The following is a 21,488-nucleotide window of genomic DNA, read 5'->3' as shown; positions in this document are numbered from 1 at the left end:
GGCCCCTCATTCAAAGAGTTTTAACAAAGATATAATGACATTTACCTACCACTGTAATATCATGCAGTGTATTTTCACTATCCTAAAACTCCTCTGTATGTATCTATCCCTCCCTCCCCCCAATTCCTGGCAATCATGTACCATTTTATTGCCTCCATAGTTCTACCTTTTCTAGAATGTCATATAGTTGGAATCATATAATATGTAGCCTTCCAGATGTAGGCTTCTTTCACCAAGTAATATGCATTTAAGACTCCATGTCTTTTCATGCCTTGATAGCTCATTTCTTTCCAACACTGAATAAAATTTCGTTTCTGGATATCCCACAGTTTATGTATCCATTTCTCTACTGAAGGACGTCTTGGTTGCTTCAGATCCTTGGCAATTGTGAATAATGCTGCTATAAACATCAGTGTGTAGATTTTTGTGTGAACATAAGTTTTCAGCTTCTTTGGGTAAATACTAATGAGAGTGATTGCTGGATGGTGTGGTAGGAGTATGTTTAGTTTCCTAAGAACTTCCCAAACAGTCTTCCAAAGTGGCTGCACAAATTTGCATTCCCACTAGCAATTAATAAGAGCCCCTCTTGTTCCGCAACCTCAACAGCATTTTGTGTTTTCAGTGTTCAAGATATTGGCCATTCTAATAGGTGTGTCATGGTATCTCATTGTTGTTTTAATTTGCATTTCTCAGATGACAAAGAATATGCAACATCTTTTTGTATGCTTATTTGTCATCTCATATGTCTTTTTTGGTAAGGTATCTCTTAAGATGTTTGGCCAGTTTTTAATTGTTTTTTTTCCTTATTGTTGAGTTTAAAGAGTTCTTCGTATATTTTAGTTAACAGTCATTTATCAGATGTGTTTTTTGAAAATATTTTCTCTCATTCTGTGGCTTGTCTTTTCATTCTCTTGACAATGTCTTTCACAGAGAAGAAATTTTTTTTAATTTAATGAGGTCCAGCTTACCAATTCCTTCTTTCATGGATTCTGCCTTTGGTGTTGTATCTAAAAAGCCATTGTCAAACCCAAGGTCATCTGTACTTTCTCCCATTATTTTATAGCTTTGCATGCTACATTTGGTTCTACAATCCATTTCAAGTTAATTTTTCTGAAGGGTGTAGGGCCTTTGTCTAGTTTTTTGGTTTTTGTTTTGTTTTGTTTTTTTGTTTGTCTTTTCCATGTAGAGGTCTAGTTGTTCCAGCACCATTTGTTGAAAAGACTGTCTTTTGCTCCATTTTATTGCCTTTGGTCATTTGTGAAAGATCAGGAGACTATATTTATGTGCATCTATTTCTGAGCTCTGCTGTGTTCCATTGATCTATTTGTCTGTTCTTTTACCAATGCCACCCTGTCTTAATTACTGTAGCTTTATGGAAAGTCTTAAAGTTGGGTTGTGTCAGTCCTTCAACTTTGTTCTTCTCCTTCAATATTGCATTGGCTTTTCTGGGTCTTTTGTCTCTCCATGTAAACTTTAGAACCAGTTTATCAATATTCACAAAATAACTTGCTGGGATTTTTATTGGGACTGCATTGAATCTTTAGATCAAGTTGAGAAGAACTGACTTCTGAAAATATTGAGTCTTCCTCTCCATGAATGTGGAAATCTATCTTTTTATTCAGTCTTTTATTTCTTTCATCAGAGTTTTATAGTTTTCCTCGTATAGCTCTTGTATGCATTTTCTTGGATTTATATCTAAGTATGTCGTTTTTGTGGGTGCTAATGTATATGGTACTATGTTTTTAATGTCAAATTCCACTTATTTGTTGCTGGTATTTAGGAACGTGATTGACTTTTGTATGTTAACTTTGTATCCTGCAACCTTGCTATAATCACCTATTAGTTGCAGGAGTTTTTTGGTTGATTTAGATTTTCTACATAGACAATCATTTCATCTGTGAAAAAAGACAGCTTTATTTCTTCCTTTCAAATTAGTGTAACGTTTTTCTCCTTTTCTTGTCTTATTGCATTAGCTAGGACTTCAAATGCAATGTTGAAAAGGAGTGATGAGGGGGCATTCTTGTCTTTTTCCCAGTCTTAGTGGGAAAGCTTTAAGTTTCTCATCTTTGATTATGATCTTAACCATAGGTTTTTTAAAGATGTTCTTTATCAAGTTGATGAATTTCCCCTCTATTCCTAGTTTGCTGAGAGTTTTTGTTATGAATGGGTATTGGATTTTATCAAATACTTTTTCTGCATCTATTGATATGCTATTTCTGCATCTGTATGATTTTTCTTTCTTAGAATGTTGATGTGATGGATTTCATGAATTAATTTTTGAATGTTGTATCAACCTTGTATACTTGGGATAAATGCCACTTGGTTGTTGTGTATAATTCTTTTCATACATTGCTCAGTTTGATTTGGTAATATTTTGTTGAGGATTTTTGCATTTATGTTCATCAGAGATATTGGTATGTAGTTTTAGTTTCTTGTAATGTCTTTGTTTTTTGTATTAGGGCAAAGTTGGCCTCAGAGAATGAGTTAGGAAGTATTTCCTCTACTTCGGTATTCTGAAAGAGTTTGTGAAGAATTTGTATAATTTGTTTCTTAAATGTTTAGTAGAAAGCTATAGTGTATTTTTGGCAATATTCTAGCTAGCTGTAATAAACTACTCCAAAATTTAGGCACCAAAATGAACACAATAAAACAAAAACATTTAAAAGTATTTTCCAGAATTCTGTGGTTGAGTGGACTCAGATGGAGAATTCACATGTGATTGAAGTCAGAAGCAAGGGCTGCAGTAATCTAAAGCTATACTAGCCTGGGTTGGAAGTCTGAGGGACCTCAACGTGGGTGGCAGTTGATATTTGATGTCAGTTGGATGCTCAGCTAGTGCTATTGACCATAATGTTTTCATGTATCTTGGCCTTTTTATGATGCCAGAGTTCCTGGAAGAGTGTCTATGCCTTTGCCACTAAAGTCCCAGAAGATCACTTCTGCCCTATTCTACTGGTCGAATAAGTTAGTAATCCTGAACTAGATTCAATGTTCCTTTGATATGTGCACCTTCAGCTGCCAAGAGGATAGACAGATAAAGGATAATGTTGAAGCTTTTCATTTGGTTATGTTGGGAATTATAATTAAAAACAAATTCTTCTCCCAACCCAGAAATCTTCTCCACAAAGGTAGTAGAGAAAGAAAATACTTTTATGATTGAGTAAGCATTAAACTATAATGAGATGCACATCACAGGCAATCCACAAAGAAATTGCCAAGACAGAAAGGAATCTCACTCCTTTATAAAATCAAGCAGATACAACTCATTGCATACATATTTTCCTGATAAAAAATAGCTATTTCTCAAGTAAGAGGACCTGACAGTATGATCTGTCACACATAATTCATGCAAATTTTACATGATAATAGGGGTGACCATCCATGTTACCCTGTTGATTCTATCCAGAAAAAAACTAAACTTCTTGTATCTTTGTGATAGGAGGTAGTTTTGCAACTTGGAGCAATGTGCCCATTGAAGTTGAGCTTTAATCTCCTAACTGCCCGCCAAACTGGGAAATAGGGGTGTTTTCTTCTTTCATGTTTACATTTCAAAGAGATAGCTCCTAGGTCCTTGAGGAAGCTCAGAGTTCACAACTTATAGGTCTTGGTTCACAAAGGTCACAAAAGGTCTATTTTGTTTTCAAATTATATGCCTTTCAAAGAGAAGAGAAATTACTTACAATGTTGTTTTCTTATGTAAACTTTCTAAGAAAAAGAAGGGGAGGGGAATATCTTCCCTTATTTTCAAAAGACAACTAAGTGTCTTACTTTTAATTTACAATTGTCCTTACAGTTAATAGTTGGCACAATGTAACCAGAAACTTTCTAATCCATCCAGTGGATTAGAAACTAATCCAACAGTCCAGTCTACAACATTTCTGGGAAGGGACATTCACTGTATGATTGTATTACTTCACATCTCTGCAACTCATGAGCCCTGAGTTTAAATATGTACTCTTTGAATAGTTTATACTCTTTGAAAGTCTACCTCCAACTGATTCATATTTTCTGTCAATTGTGGCTATAGAGACTTCATTTTCTTTCATTCTCAAGTATATGTTTTTGGTATTCTGTCTCTTATCTCAGAATTTTCTCTTGTACATGACAAATATGTCTGGGGTTTTTAATTATCCACATATGGTCTATTTCCAATTCTCTTAACTGCCTTGTTTATTCCTCTAAATTTACCCAAGCTTGTGTGCATTGCTGAAATCCAGAAATATCTCTTGATTCTGTAGATATTAGATGGGCTTAATTCTTTCTTTATAGACTAAAGCCTTCATGATTATTCATTCTCTAACTCAAAAATATTTACATTAGTGTTTTTATGAAGTATTTCAATCAAAGGCAAGGGAAACAACTATTATCTATTGATGAGCTATTGAAAGCAATAGTGAATAAAACAAATAGACAAATTAAGGGAAAATAATAAAATAAAAGTGAACTCCTCAAAAATTTAACGTTTACTGTTATACAGTTGGTCTTCTTTTACTTTAAGGTTAAAGAGATTTATTGAGAAACTGCCGAATATATATGGACATATCCAGTTTTGTGAAATATAGAAAGGTTTTAATAGAAACTATGTAGTAATGCTTCAATTAGTGTGTTCTCTGTAGAAAATGTCTTTTCACAGTAACTCAGCTGAATTTTTAAAAAATCTTCATAACTCTCGTGAAGCAGACCGTCTAGTTTGCAGCCGCCTGAGAAAAACCTGCCCTAATCAGGTGCATCTGTTTGTTCTGGGCCAACTGAAGCAAACATAGTCAACCCAAGGAAATCTTATGAAGTCTGTCAAGTTTATTGTCCATGTGCAGTCTCCTTTTTCTTTCCTGCTATGAAATTACTAACCTCAATTTCACACAGAATGCCCTATGCTTTCCTCATTTTACACTTATCTATCAAATGGCGAAGACACTGATAAGTATTATTTATAGGTTTATGTTATACAGTTATTTAAACATCTTCACATTGAATAGATCTTCAAATATTAAACAGTTAATGGATTAAAGGATCTTGCTTTGTTTCCTTCTCTTCTCCCTCTCCCTTCCTCTTCCTCTCCCCTCTTTCTCCTCCCCCTTCTCCTCCACCTCCTCACCCCTCCTTCTTGAAAGTATAATAATGCTAGGAGATGAGATGTTAGGATGCTGGATAGAGGGAAATCATGAAGTTTTAGTTGATCTTAATTATAAAATACACACACATACATACAGACTCAAAGAAAATGACTTAAGCCTATCTGGTCACTCAAGTCAACCAGTTATTGTGTATGTGTGAATGTGTATGAAAAATTTACTTTGTGTGGTTTATAATTGTGCATAAAGGTTTACATATATTTTTGTATTAGTTATCTATTCGTTCTGTAACAACTTACCACAATTTTTTTTTATTAAATCAACATAAATTTATGTAAAATGTAAATGTATAGTTCTGGAAGTTAGAAATCTAAAATGAGTCAGCAGACAGTCTTCCTTCTGGAGGTTCTAAGGGAGAATCAACTCTGTCTCCTTGCCTTTTCCGGCTCTTAGAGGCCGGCTACATTTCTTGCTTCATAGCCCTGCATCACTGACTTCTGACTTCTATTTCCATCATTCTATCTTCTTTTCTCCTGCTTCCCTCATCACATCACCTTTTCTAACTCTGACCCTCCTGACTCTCTCCTGTAAGGACCCTTTTAATTACATCGGGCCCGCCTGGAAACTTCTGGATTATTGCCCTATCTCCAATTCCTTAGCTTCATCAAATCAGCAGAGTTTTTTTTGCCACGTGAAGCAGAATATTAACAGGTTCTGGGGCTTAGGACTTGAACACTTTTTGGGGGCAAATCCAATTTTAAATAATTTAAAATCATTTAAGTTTTAAATAAAAATTGCAAATAATAATATAAAAACTATACATCAAACAATAATGAATAGATAGTACTATTTTATCATAACCTATTCAGGATATGAATATATATGTATAATGGAATATTATAGATAAAGATCCATGGAGCGCCTCTTCGCTTTCATTCCTTCTCCTTCCCAGAGTCATTCTCCAAACTAAATTTCACAAGTAAATTTCTAGTTTGTAGTTAATGGACCTTTTCAACATGATGTTGATCTTTAATTTTGATTTGGATGTAATAGAGGTATATAAAGCTGAACATTAAAGGGTGTCTATCAAAGACAATTATTTACTTTTTCAGCATAATTGAAATTGAGCTTTTTTCCCTTCCCTGAAAGTAATTAAATGGTAACATTAGTTTAATATAATTTTATTATATTGGTAACATCAGTATGGATATAGAAAAAATTTGAAATATTATTTTTTTGAATTTTTAATGAAAAACGTGACAAGTGAAATTCTTTTTTAAAGATTTTTTTATTTTTTTCCTTTTTCTCCCCAAAGTCCCCCAGTACATAGTTGTATATTCTTCGTTGTGGGTCCTTCTAGTTGTGGCATGTGGGATGCTGCCTCAGCATGGTTTGATGAGCAGTGCCATGTCCACGCCTGGGATTCAAACCAACGAATCACTGGGCCCCCTGCAGTGGAGCGCACGAACTTAACCACTCAGCCACGGGGCCAGCCCTGACAAGTGAAATATTTAAAACAATTCTGCACAATCACTTCCTTTATATAATACTTAGATTTTACATATACCACTCTCTATGAATAACTATTCTAATTTAAGATTATAATTGTCTTTTTAAAGGCAAATACTTTATGTTGATTAATATTATAGATCGCATGTTGTAATGTTATTTTATTTTAAAGTAGTTTCTTATTGTCGCATTTTATTGTTTATATCATAGTTTGTTTTTAAGAGCATCTTCTCCTTTCTTCTAGGTTAATATAAGAAACATTATCATTTTTGAAAGTAAACACTAAACTATCCATTTGACATTTACAGTGGATTACATCAAAATAAGAATTTGCCTTCTGAAGTATTAATGTAACAACATATACAGAAAAATCTTCTGTCCCTATGTTTTCAAGTAATTTTCTTCCTTGAAAAAAGTCATGTTGTTGTTATTTGCTTGTTTTACTTTCATATGACATAATATATTAATAGTTTAGAGAAATATTGGCAAAGGAGATTCAACATAATCGTGGTTGCATATAAAAAGAACTAAAATAATAGATGAGAAATGTAATTAACTTACAATTCAGGAAAAAAAATGAGCTGAATCTATATATTAAAATATCACATTGTGACCTAGAAAAATCAACGCAGTGCTTTACACAGAGGGATATGCTACTAAATTTAGGCAACGGAATAAAAAGGTAACCTGAAAAGCTGGAAAAAAGTATTTGCAAACCACATATCTGATGAGGTATTATTGCCAAAAATATATGAGGTACACCAACAGCTCAAAAGCAAAAATTCCCAAATAACATGATTAAAAGATGGGCAAAGGTCTTGAATAGATATTTATCCAAAGAAGACATAGAATGGCCAACAGATATATGAAAAGGAGCTCAACATCACTAATCATCAGGGAAGTGAGAATCAAAACCACAATAAGATATTACCTCATATTTGTTAGGGTGGCTATTAATCAAAAAAACAAAATCAAAATATAGTAAAGATGTGGAAAAATTGGAACTCATATACTACTGGTGGTAATATAAAATGGTTCATCCTGTAAGGAGAATACCATGGAGGTTCCTCAAAAAGTAAAAAGTAGAAATACCATGTGATCTAGCATTCTCACTTCTGGATATTTGTCTAAAAGAATTGAAATCAGGATCTCAAAGAGATATTAGCACCTCCATATTCATTGAAGCATTATTCGTAATAGCCGAGTTGCAGAAGAAAGGTAAATGTGCATTGAGGGATGAATTGATGAAGTGATGTGTTATACACATACAATGGAATATTATTCAGCTTTAAGAAAAAGAAGGAAATCCTGTCATTTGCAACAACATAGGTGAACCTGGAGATTATTATTTTAAATTAAACAAGCCAATCACAAAAGGACAAATACTGCATGATTCCACTTTTATGAGGTATCTAAGGTAGTCAAAGTCTTAGGAGCAGAAGATAGAGTAGTAGTTGACAGGGGCTAGAGGGAGAGGGAAATGGAGAGCAGCTGTTAAATGATTATAAATGTTACAGCACAAAATTTGGGTTCTCTTACCCAATGTGCATAAAACAGCCAATTATTATGGTATCAGCTTTTGGGAAAAGAATACAGCTTTATTGCTAGATCAATCTGCAAAGAGACAGGAGACGTATGCTCTCAGATCTGTCTCCCTGATCCAGGGCTTGGGGCAAAATTTATGGGGTGAAGGGCAGGGTGGTCCGAAGTGTGAAGAAAGGTGATTGGAGTAAGGAGAAGTGAGGTAACTGATGGTCTGCATAAGCATAGTCAAGCTTCATGGCTCTTCAGGGATGCACATTCACAAAATGGTGGTGTTAGCATGACTGAGGGTAGAGTTTTCATCCCTTTGAGGTCAAAAAGGTCATTTTTGGGGCATTTGCACAGGCCCAGTTGACCAGTTGGTGGGTTGGTGGTCTCAACTGGCCTGAGCTGGACAAGGGAGGACTCTCAGTTCCTGAAAGACAACTGTTAATTACTCTGTTGATAAGGTGGGGTCAGTTGGACTGGTCCTAGTAGCACGTAGTTACATAAAGTTTCATTATGCAAGATGAAAAAGTTCCAGAGATCCACTGTACAAGATTGTGCTTACAGTTAACAATACTGTACTGTACAAAATTTTTTAAGAGGGTAGATCTCATGTTATGTTTTTTACTACAATAAAGAGGAGTGTCATATAACTTACTTATTACAAGTGTTATTTCAGATAGTGAAAATTTTTCACACTGTGAATGACACACATAATAGAGTGTAAAATAGTAATAGAAATATCTCCAACATCGTCTCCATAATTAGGTCTATAGAATTATCAGGATCATAGTGCATTAAGGATAAGTGATTATGTGTATATTTTACATATTTATATATATATGTCTGTATATATATGTACATAATTTGAAGTAAATTGTTGCAATGTGTTAGGGTGTTTACACTACCTAACATTTTTCTTATTTTTTCTAATATATGGACATTTTATAGTCTATATTTTAATGTTGAAATATTGTAAATTTCAAACTGTTACAGAAAAAATATATAAAAATATCTTTACTCACACAAAGAAACAATGATAGAAATTTGATTGGAGGCACTGAATTATGATGTCAAAAATAAGCAGTCAAATCTAAAATGATTATCATAAGATCACAATTTTAGTATGTAATTTCACCCAGTTATAACTGTTCAAAATGATGTATTTGGAAAATAAAATAATAGAAAATATTTATCAGACCAGTGAAATGACTATGTGTCTAAATGAATTTAGAAGATAGGAGTTTGAATATATTTATTTTCATTTATAAAACTGAAGATAATGTATGATTGGAATCCTTAAACAGTGGTGATAAAAAGAATCCAAAAGAATCCCTTACAATTGAAAGCAGTATATATTTATACATTCTGCAACTACCTTATTTTATAGCCACAAACCTTTTAATCTTAAAGGAAATTTTCAAGAGAAGAACTCTTGCTCTTAGCCTCTAGAAAAAAACCAAATATGTGGGCTTTTGGCTGTCTAATCTTAAATATTTAAAATTGAAGTAACACATATCAACTCCTTCGAAGACAGAGACCCATGTCAAATTCACATTTTCAAAACACATTGATATTTTTAACAATGGAAATGTACTTAGTACAATTTCCCTGAAACACTATACTTGTAGCTGCAAATGACATGTGAAGATTAACAGTTCATGATGGTGTGCATTGTGTTATAATACTGAAGTAATTATGTGAAAGATAATTAAGTTGTAATGTCTCCATTTCTGATTTTGAGTTGTCTCTTTTTTCTTATCCAGCTAATTTATTGATTTTATCAAAAAACCAAGTCTTAGTTTTGTTGATTTTTTTCGATTGTCTATTCTTTATTTCCTTTGTTTCTGCAGTGATTTTTATCATTTCCTGTATTCTGCTAATTTGGGGCTTAGTTTGTTCTTTTTCTGGGTACTTTAGGAGTAGAGTTACATTAGGCATAGAAATACTTTAGGAGTAGAGTTATTTCCTGCCACAAATTTTCCTACCGGATTCTATATAGCTAGTTTTACACTCACTCAGGATACAGGAGCCTCTCAACTGGTCCCTGGTCTTCTCACAAATGGAATTGGTCCATGTATTGTTGGGTCAGTGTTTCCATGGGACAAAAGGGTTCACGGTTTCTTATTCTGCCATCTTGCTGATGTCACTGTCACCTACATTTTACTGGTGAAGAAACTAAGCTTCAGAACAGCCAATATACTTTACCAGTACTACACAGCTACAAATTGTCTGAGACTTAATAAAACACAAGGTTTCTCCCTGTTTTCCACTGAATCTCTTGTGGTGTTGAGCTGGGCACAACTATCTCATTCTTTTGCCTGCTCTATATGAGACTATAAGATGAAAGACCAATGTTAATTGTTCATCCTTTAGCCATATGAAAATAAATTTAATTGACTCAGGTAGAATTTGAGCCCACGATGTGTAATTATCTTAATATTCTAAGAAATAATAGTTCTTAAGTTTAGATCTTGAGAAATAAGGCCAATTCCTATTTACTATGAAGTTTTCTGTCATTCTCCTTAGATACACTCAAAACCAAGATTTAGCGAGGTCTTTTTATCCATGGAGCTATAATTACAACTTTAAAAAATCATATTTATTTAAATTTTAGCACTGGTATCTCCAGAAGTTTGGAGAAGAATGCTGCTCTGGCAAGTAAAAGGAATAATTTCCTTTCTAACTTCACGCCCTTAAATTTAAAATTACATATACATGCTTTTCACCATTTGCTTCATTAATTGCACATATTTTGTTCAATTTTACTTTTTGTCCAAATACTTTGCATCTTCTCTTGTGACTTCTTTGCATTCATCTCCAAGCGCACATGGTAATTAGTGCCTAGGATAGAATTTGGAATCAAGTCCATGCATTTAGGCACCTATCGGATAAACAAAATTGCCTCTTGGCTTGAAAACAGACCCTTTCTCATGGCTTAATGAACGTTTGTGAATTTTACAGATGCAAGTGTATCTGTTTAGTTTGATAAATGCTTTATTCCAATGAGGCACGTAGAAAAAATAGAAATTAACAAGGTCATGCATGTGTAAAATATGATGACCCTGATTAAATGTGACAGGCATCTTAAAGAATATATGTATGGATCATGGGTTATCCCTAATGATTTCCAGAATGCTGCAAATTTGTATGGAACTCCATTAATTTTAACAGAAGTAATGTGGTTACAAATATGAAATGGGAGATCTCCAAATGTATTATACAAGTCAAGGATTGTCTAAGTTGCCACAGCATTGAATATGTAATATGCTGTTTGTGCATATTAAAAGATAATAAGCAAACCTGCCATCATAGCCAAAAATAAACTGAAGAATAAGGTGTCATTATTTTTCCTTTGCTTACCATTATACTGTTTCACCCTTTACATGTGCATTAGTTTTTGAGGTTATTATCTTTTAAAAAAATATATAGAGCATGAGAGACACCTACTGGTTTTTGTAAACTATTGAATATTTTAAGCAGCTATTAAAATTCTGTTCAATTAACAACTTTTTGAAGTGCTTCGATTTGTTTTCATATGCCGTGCATTTAAAAATATTTTAATAGACTATTTTTTAGAGCTGTTTTAGGTTCACAACAAAATTGAGCAGAAAGTACAGAATTCCCACACACCTCCTGCACCCCTCACCCACTGCCTTCCCCATTATCTACATCCCTCACCAGAGTGGTACATTTGTTACAACTGATGAGCCCACATACACACATCATTATCACGCAAAGCCTACAGTTTGCATTAGAGTTCACTCTTGGTGATGTTCTGTGGGTTTTGACAGATTTATAATGGCATGTATCCATCATTATGCGTACAGAATTGTTTCACTGCCATAAAAATCCTCTGTGCTCTGCCCATTCATCCCTCCTTCCCCTGGCATCCACTGATCTTTTTACTGTATCCGTAGTTTTGCCTTTTCCAGAATATCATATAGTTGGAATCATACAGTATGTAACCTTTCAAGATTGACTGGCCATGCATTTTTTACATTAAAGATGGGATACAGCACTTCACTTGATTAATGTATACCTAGCATGGTTTACATATAGCTCCCCCCTGAATCCCGACCACCACCATGAATTTGCAGTGTTTTAGTTATTGTTGTTGTGTTCACCTCCAGACTGATACAGGTGTTGGTGTAAGGTTTAGGGTTAATTTTTTTCTGCCAGATTACATCGAAATTGTCAACAATATGAGGAGTGGGGACAAAACTAGATGTTTCATATATTAGTAGTTTAAACAATTCTTAAGATGCAAACAAATTTATTAAAAAACTACTTACACTTGTAGAATAAATCCTTAAAGTTGTGATTGTTTGAGTAATAATTTTCATTTCAGTCTACTTCAGCAGGATGAATAAAATAAAATTATCCAGCCTAAGTTATATTCCCTGTTCTTGGACTCTCTTTTCTCTGTACCCTTTTGCTCTTTGCTCTTCCTATATCTGAGATAAGGTGTCCATTTCCTTTCTCAATATTAATCTATGTTTTCTGTCTCATCCATTACCACCAAAATAGTTAATGGAATTCTGCTTTATGTTCATGTCAATCCACTGGTAGTAATTGTCTGAAGTGTTGTATTGAAAAGAACTCTGTATTGCTTAGAATAATAGCTGTTTAACAAGCTTCCAAATGTATCATGTCTCTAAAACAAGTAGAAGATTCTAATTAACCTACAGCTCCAAACATGAGTTTTACTTCTCATCATTTATTCATAACTCATGCTAATTCAGTCTACTGGATCTGCCATATTAACGTTAGACTTTCAAAAAAACTCAAGCCACCAAACGGGAAAGAACACGGAGAATAGCACATAGGAGATTTTTGTGGGCCAGTTCTGGATGGTCATATCATTTATTTTCTCAGTCCATCAGTACTAGACCTCAAGCCTACAGAATTCCAAAGGAGACTTGGAAAAGTAGTACTAAGGAAAAATAGAAATTTTGGTTGCCGGTTAGCTGCTCACTGACACATTAAATCTGAGCTTTGCAGGAAACTGTTGTGTTATATTAGAAGAGAGGACCATATGGACTGGGTTGCCTGGACAATCTGGGTTCATGCCTTATTGTAATAATTAATAGTCCCACTTCACTCTCAAAAATCTCCTTGTATATATAATAAATGATGCAGTCATTTTATGTATTGTATATACTCTCCATGGGGAATGTCTTTCCAAAGCTTTCCCTGAGGCTTTAAATATTCAATGCTACTCCGTCTTAAGACATATATTTTAGACATTTGCCTCCACCACTCCTTCCTTCTTGACTACCACGTTTCGGTAGACTTTCGTCTTGTTATAAATACAATATTTATATAATTCTGTCACCCCATCAGACTATCATCCAGACTTTCTTTGTTTTATTGCCAGATTTTTCATATATGTAGATGGTAAACACAGCTTCTTACTTCTTTGTAATTACTTTATCTTTAACTTCTTTGTAAATAGAATCTGTGGCCATCACTGAACAAAAGAACGCTTTAAATGAACACCAATGATTTCCAAAGACCAAGGTGAATATCTTTTAGAGGTTTTCTTCTTCGTCAATCCGCACAGCACTTGGCATTATCAATTCTTCCCTCTACTTTGAAATCTCCTCCTTCTTCCTATAATTGTAAACTGTTTTGGCCCTATACCTACTTTTCTGCCTCCTTTTCTCTTTCCTTTTTAAATTCTGCTATTACTATATTTTTTAATGAGCATTTCCTCAAGGTTAGCCATGTCTCTTCTTTAGTTAGGAATATTTTGTTGTTACTTTTGTTCTGAGAAGTGGAATTTGTTGTTCTTCCGAGGAGCTGTTGTAAAAGCGATTTCATAAATCCTTTGGTGTTTTGATGTTATATAGAGATTCTATAATCCGACAACCCCTTGTGCGTAGGTCTTAGACTTTTCTCTCTTAAAAACACTGGCAGCAGTGGGCAAGTGCCAGGTGTTCATACAATCAGAGGTCAATATGAAGCAAATCAGTAGACTTCCAAGGAAGGATGAAAATAAGACACAAAAAAGCAACATCAACAGCAATAACAAGAAAAGTCTTAATAAATGAGATGCCAAGACATTAAAATGAGTGTGATTAATATAACAAGAGAAATAAGGTGATATTATTCTAGAAACAAGAACAATCACGTTTTTGAAAAGGGCTGACCAGGAATTTAAGTGTTGATTATTTAACCATCACTCATTTGTGCTATTTTACCTGCTGATAGTAAAATGTACTTGTTCAGCTATTTCCGCATGTGACTAAGCAGAAGACAAACTCACTCCTTTTTCTAGTATGAGCCTGTCATTCATCTATGCTGATTATTTCATTCTATTTTCTAGTAAACTGGCTTAATTCTTTGCAATCCGGTTTAGTGGGAGGCTTTATAGTTTATACCCCAGGGATATTGGGGTGACTTTTTCGTTCACGTCTGTTTTGTCTTACTGATTTGTTTTCCTTTCTCATTCCTCCTGAACTTGAAAGTGTTTAGTTTCAAACTCGACTGGCTGCCATTTTAAAACCTTGAGGGAAAACAGGCTGAAAATCATGCAAACGTCTAAGAGAAGAGTAAAACAAAACAAAACAAAGAAGCAGAAAAGCAAAACAAACAATGCGACGAAGGGGAAGTTGGAGGCAAAACTGAGCCAATTTCTATTTCTCAAAGCTGAAAGTACCCTAACCGGTACAGAAATGGAAACAATGCTTGTTATGATAAATCCTAGCTGTGATGGATATAAATGAAAAGTAAACCATTGAAGCAGGAGATGGAGCAAAGCAGTGCTCCCAGAACATAGCATGAATATGTAAAGATTTGTAAACGTTTACCTATGTAATATTTAAATTGCAAAAATGTAAGTTTTTATATAATATTTTGTTATGTTACAGAGAATTGGGGAAAGGGAAAGTTTTTGTAACTATGTTGCCATCATGTGTAGAATAACCCTTGGTCTTTTTGTACTAAACCATATTATGTAAGCAAACAATGTTTCCGAAATATTTTACCATAAACATAGAAGATCCAAAGTACATAAAGACACAGTTTGTGGGGAAAAAATTAATTTCCTTTTAAGGGCCTTGATCTTTTCATTCTGTGCCTCCTACTGAGTTGGCTTTGTCCATTTTATTTTCTGCAAAAAATAGAATTCTTTGAGATTTGAATTTAATTACCATAGATTTGAGTAAATGTTTAATCTCATCTTTGGAATTATATAACATATTTCATTCTTAACAATGTATACTTGAATAGTTGTGTTTTCTATTTTGCTTTTTTTCAAAAAAACAGATTTTTTTCAGATCTTTATACAGAATAAGATGTTTGAAAAATTCTGTTTTCTAATTTATGTTTCTATTATGATTTTCAATTTTTCCATCAGACGTTTTTTAGATTTGTTTCACTAATTTTCTTTCTGTCTTCACTTAAAGATCAATTTCCTTTATTTTTATTTCTCTCTCTGTATATGATATGTAACGATATATGTATAATATATATAATAAGCATATATGTGCTTAATAACAATTTAGTTATTGAATCTGCATAGAGTTGTTTTATAATTTCATACTTGCCTTTTTTCTTTATCATATATGCCAATAAAATTATTCTATCCAAAGATCAAGAAATATGTTGGTAGTCTCATTCAAAACTATTTTAAAAATATATATTTGGTTACTTGGAAATAAATATTTCACATTAATTTCTATGTTTTGCTTTTCATTAAATGTAAAACTTACTAGGTTTTTGTGTTCATGTTTAAACCAAGCCAAATAAAAGTATATCTTGGGGGGCTTTTGCTAATTGGTAGTATCATCTTCACTTGTGCAGTGCAATTTATATTAGTTTAGATTCTATCTGCAGCTTTTGAATGTAGAGTAGAAATGTGTGATAGGTGCTACTTGCACACGTGCGCACACATACACACACACGCACATACATGCACTCACATACCATCATACTCTCACAGTCTCACAGATCTGTTAATGGACTAATTGAATAATTGGTTGAATAAATTAATAAAGAAAATATTGCATCATTAATAATTAAAATCAATTTGTGTATTATACTTATTGCAGTCTAAATATATAGCAATTACTTGATCAATAATATGCTGATTTTGATATTATGCAATTCAAACTTTTTCCTGATTTCCTGAAAGTACTTTATGTATGAAAAGCTCCAAATGATGCTTTTCTTATAAAATTTATTCCATTAGTCTATCATATATTCTGCAAAACATTATTTGCATACATCTGTTTATTTGGGAGACCAAGAGCAAAATCGTATTTCTCTCTGACTCAGTCATATGGCTGATATTTAATTAAAAACAAAAACTGATTATAAACTAATGATTCAGAACATCCCCCTAGGGGATCAGAGAGGAAAAGCTGACATAATGTGACAGATGCTTCCTTTGAACCACTGGTCACAGGAAACACATTCTAAATATGAAAAGTCAATTTATTCTCAGAAAACATATTACTGGTGTAGTAAAAACAAAATTAAACAAATAATCTTTGAAGGAGGGCAACATCAGGGTTATGAATAGTAAATCACTGATATTTGAACTGGAAAAAATAAATGAATAGTATGCTTCATCAATTGTTCATTTCTCTTTGACAGTGGCTTACAACAGAAGAAAATCAGAAGTCTTTGCAACGGAGGCTGATGCATTTTTAGAAGCCAGAAGGTAAGCAGAAGCCTCAGTCAGTGGATGTTCTTAATGCTTTCTGTCCATGCAACGTATTTCAATTAAGTCGAGGTACTTGTGATGTAGTAAGATAATTTAAAAGAAAAACTGCCATTTATATTTCATGTCAAAATTTTTCTGTATGTAATCATTCACATTGAATTTATATATGTCAGAAATGCAAAAATGGGGGAAAATAGAGAAGATAAATTTTTTTTTTATCAACAAATGATAGAATGTTGGACTTTAGGACAAATTAAGTGTTATTAATAGTTGCATAGACAAGACATATCTGTGCACAGAACCAAAAGATATTAAAATCTATTCTAAAATTTGACATGCAAAAAAAGCAAATTACTAAGGAAGGAGAAGCTGATGGAGAACAATGGAGATAAAACAAATTATATGATCTATATGAATGAGTCTTGAGTGTATTTGTGCTTTCTTGATCAATAGGATAAGAATAAATTTCTACAGGATATAATTTGTAGATGTGTCAAAAGCCACTGTTGTTAGACCCTAATCTAACCTGTTTTCAAGTCCTTTTTTCTTGCCTTCCAGCAAGAGATACCCAAGTACCAAGATTTTGGCTGACATAAGTTCTGATATACTTTTCCTGGAATGTATTTTAACCTTCCTGATATAGTCACATCCCTTTCTTTTCTTCTTTCTTTCTACTGGAATACAGATACTGCAGCAGAGATATAGGATTCATATCGAGGCTACGTAATAATAAAATTGAGAACAGGAAAAGAGAATCATATAGATACAGGCCTGGTATAGTTCATCCACTGAACTGACAGTCTTAACAATGCTTGTCCTCATCTTCCAGAATCTCATCCTTTAACATTAGCTTATTCCATTATCTTCAGACTAAACCATACAAGATAACCAGAACGAGGTTTTGTTTTTTCTTTTGGCTCAGTTTCACTAGTTATAAGTAGATAATATAATTGTAGAATTGTTCAAGGAACAGTTGATAACGCAAGGGCAAATGATAGTGTAAGGAAATATTGAAGCTAAATAATGTAAGGAGAAATTTGCTAAGCAATATTAGGGGGCAAGATCTCTGGGAGCAGACAGCCAGGCTTGGATTCAACGCAGCCAAAAATAGCCCCTTATCCGGGAAGTACACTGCTGAATTCTCACCTCTGCCACTACTCAGCACCAATTTAACAACTTATAAAGTATGGCAGCCTGGGGCACTGATGACTCCTGCACCCAGAGGCCAGGAACTTTGTCTCTACAGCTCTTGATTTGATGAACATTTCCAGTGCCTGGAATAGGCGGAAGATAAATTCCTCAAATCAAATTCTTTTTTATGTTCATTTTTTGTATCGACAGCTCACCTGGATGTATCAAATAAGTGAAACTTATGTCACCCATTAGTACCTTAGCAGAAATGATAACTAAGAGAGTAAATTTTCTAGTTTCCACCTTGTAAATCAGGACTTATAAGAGAAGTCATCCTCTAAAGATTACAATAGTATTCGAAAGATTCTTGGGAGTCAGAAAACAACAAATTACTACTTTCATGGCAGAGAAATTCTAATTCTCCCTTTTCTACTTTATAAAATATTTGTTCAAAGTTCCATGGAAATATTTATTATGAATATGGATATTAAAATTATCTTAGAGAAGTTTCTTTATACATTTAAGCATATGTGGATATGTGTATGTGTATATCAGTATATGTGTGTATATATATATAAAATAGATATATAACATATATTCGCCTAAACTAACTAGCTTTGCTGAAAAAAAAAGAATGACATTGACATAATAACCTACAAATTAATATTGACAGAAGTTTTGCTAAGAGAAAAATATATTCTGTAATACAAGTGAAAATGCTTTGTTTAGACTGGAGGCCCAGACTACAGATAAAAAAGCACCCCCTTCCCCAGAAAGATGTGGTGCCTGATAATAGTGTGAAAGCTAAGAGTTACGGACTCAAATTCTGGTTATCAGTTTTATTTCAGATGACATCCAAGTAAGTAATTAAAAATATCACATAGTTAAAGATTTCATTTAAATTTTATTTTAACATTCCAGGAGAAGAACATGCTTGCTTATGAGCCCCAGAGGGCTACTGAATACTGCCATATTATCAGTTGAGATCTCTATCTTAAGGGGAACAAATAACAAGGGCAAATGATCAAATCATTTTCCCCTTTTCATTTCCCTTTAACAGTATTATTCTCTGTGAATATAGAAGTTGGTTCTGTGTTTGTGTCACTATAGTCCTTAAGTTGTCCTTGGGGGAAAACTGGGTAGTACAAGTTATTATAAATTTAACTGTAAAATTGTGTTCAAACCCAACATAAGCACATGCATACTGTTGTGTATGTTTCTTGTTGTGTTCCATAGTGAATACTTCCCATTCATGTGTCTTATAGACCTCAGACTTTGTTTTTTGACTTCTTTAATCTGCTGTTATACCTATATGGCATTTTTATTTTATTTTAAATACTATTCTTTTTAGTTACAGAATTTTCATTTAGTACTTTTTGTGGTTTTTATTTATATTTATGCCAAGGTAGACTATCTATTTACAGATTGTGCCCACTTTTTTCCTTTAAATCTATCTATCTGGCTGTTTTAAACTCCATTCTTGCCAATTTTAATATCTGCGTTGTCTTGATGCCTGATTCTATGGCAACATTTTTTTTTAAGGGTCAGTTTTCCTACTTATTTGCTTCTGCAGGACGTTGTGGATCATAGTTTGTAGGAGTCCAAGTTATGTTTTCTTCTTTTAAAAGGAGCAAAGTTTTGTTCTGGCAGGCAGGTACGTTACTAGTGGATCCATTTTATCCTGCCAGGTTTAGTATTATTTTCTCGTAGAGAATGTCATTTCACTTTTGTCCTCAATATTGGGGTGTGGCTTTTAGGTCTACGTCTTTTCTCATTTTTTATGGCTTTTCTGGGTCCCAATTGAATAACCAAGGTTTTCAGGAGGTTCCCTCCATTGCAGGTAGATCTGAATTCCCAGGTCTCTTAGTCCTAGGTGAACTCGTAGTATTTAGGTCTATCTCACAGGCTCAGACTACAGTGAATGACCATGCAGACTGCTGGTACCCCCCACTCTGTGCAACTCCCTGCTCGCTAATGCTCTGCCTGCAAATTCAGCCACTTCAGGAAATGAAAATTCTGATCTGCTTTCATGGTCAGAAGTAGATGTCTTTTTGCCATAAATATGGTTCCTTAATCTTAATTCCACCGCCTAACGTTTCAGGGTAAAATGATAGTCTGGTTGAAAATCTTTAGGTTATGTGGAGTATCAGTGTTCATTGGTAGGAGTTTTCTGACCCAAGAATCTCTTGTGTCTTGGGACCCATTGTTACTGAACAATCAGAACAAAACCAAATGAAACGTTATCTTAGTCTGGCTTTTATTTTTTCTTTTATGTCATCCAACCTAAGCTAGTCCCAGTGTAAAACAACAAAGCTGTCCACAATAACAATGGTAGAATAATGTTTTATTTAAATTTTATAGTGTTAAAAATACGTATCTAGAGTCATATTCCTTTTTATGATCTCCTAAGACCATAAGAACTGGGTTGTCTACTTCATATCTTTTATCACTATATCCTCCCACTTACTCACTAGATTGTGACTCTGTCGTCTGTTGCTCAAAGCAGCACTCTAAGTGTATTTGTACGTGGTAGGAATAACCCATGTGCATGGTAAATTTCCTCTGTGACCTATTCTCCCTTATCTTACTGTGGTTACTGCTTGAGGCGCTGACCTGAGTGCAGTGTCACCTCCAGAGAGAGGCTTCTGTGAGCCTTAGTCCACATCAGCCCATCCCATCATTCTCCATCTTGGTAACCTATCTAATTCCCTGAATTGCACATTTTTCTGTGTGATATTTTACTGCGTAGACTTTAATTAATTTATTTAGTGTTGTCTCTTTCCAATAATGATGATGATGATGACTCTCTTGAATGCCTACCCTGTGCCAGGCATTTTTTAAAATTACTTCACAAACAAAAACTAAGGCAAACCTCCCAGCTCCCTTCTAAAGCTGGTACTAATCTTTTCCATGTTTCAGAGGAAAACCTGAGGCATACTGAAGTTATATAATAAGCTCCAGTTCTCTCTGCCATTAATAGGTGAGGTTGGGGTTTAACCTGGCAAGTCTAGCTTCAGAGCTCATGTTCTACCACTGTGCTAGTCAGTGTCTCAAGTGAAAATAGCTCACACGTACAGAAAACCCACTGTGTGCCAGATGGTCTTCATGGGCTTCTTACATCTTGAGTAGTTTAGTCCCACAACAACCCTGTGAGGGAGTCATGTCACTCCCAGCATTACTGCTGGAGAAACTGAGGCACGGAGAGTTTAAATCATTTGCCCAAGTCAAAAGACCAGTGAGAAGCCGAGCCTAATTCGGACCCAGGAGATCTGAACCTTGACTTTATTCTTTTTACCAGCGTGCCCTGTCACCTCTACGAGGAGGAGTCATGTTCATGCTTTAAGAGTAAACTTAAAAATTATATGAAGGAATTATATCTATATAATTCCTAAACACAAATATTTTTTGGTATATGTAACTTAAAATTCATAAATAAAATTTAATAATGGAAAGAACTTTTGATTCTTTACTAAATCCATTGTATTGATATAATATGTCTTGCTAGGTTTTACAGTTTTATCATCACTTTAATGTAAATTATTTTAAAAATCCCTGTGTTTCTCATATCTTCAATA

At 33.9% G+C, this 21,488-nt stretch overlaps 1 long non-coding RNA gene across 1 annotated transcript in view; it reads left to right on the top strand.

Annotated features, from left to right (window-relative positions):
- LOC111775098 (uncharacterized) overlaps window positions 1-21,488 on the top strand; it is a 103,809-nt gene that overhangs the window by 46,063 nt on the left and 36,258 nt on the right. The window contains exon 2 of the long non-coding RNA XR_002810597.2: window positions 16,713-16,779. This is a non-coding gene — a long non-coding RNA (uncharacterized lncRNA). The remainder of the gene's footprint in view (window positions 1-16,712; window positions 16,780-21,488) is intronic.

Source organism: Equus caballus, chromosome 9 (assembly GCF_041296265.1).
Source record: "Equus caballus isolate H_3958 breed thoroughbred chromosome 9, TB-T2T, whole genome shotgun sequence".
Classification (NCBI taxonomy): Eukaryota; Metazoa; Chordata; class Mammalia; order Perissodactyla; family Equidae; genus Equus; species Equus caballus.
The sequence above is the reverse complement of the archived record's forward strand: the minus strand, read 5'-3'. Positions and strand labels throughout refer to the sequence as shown.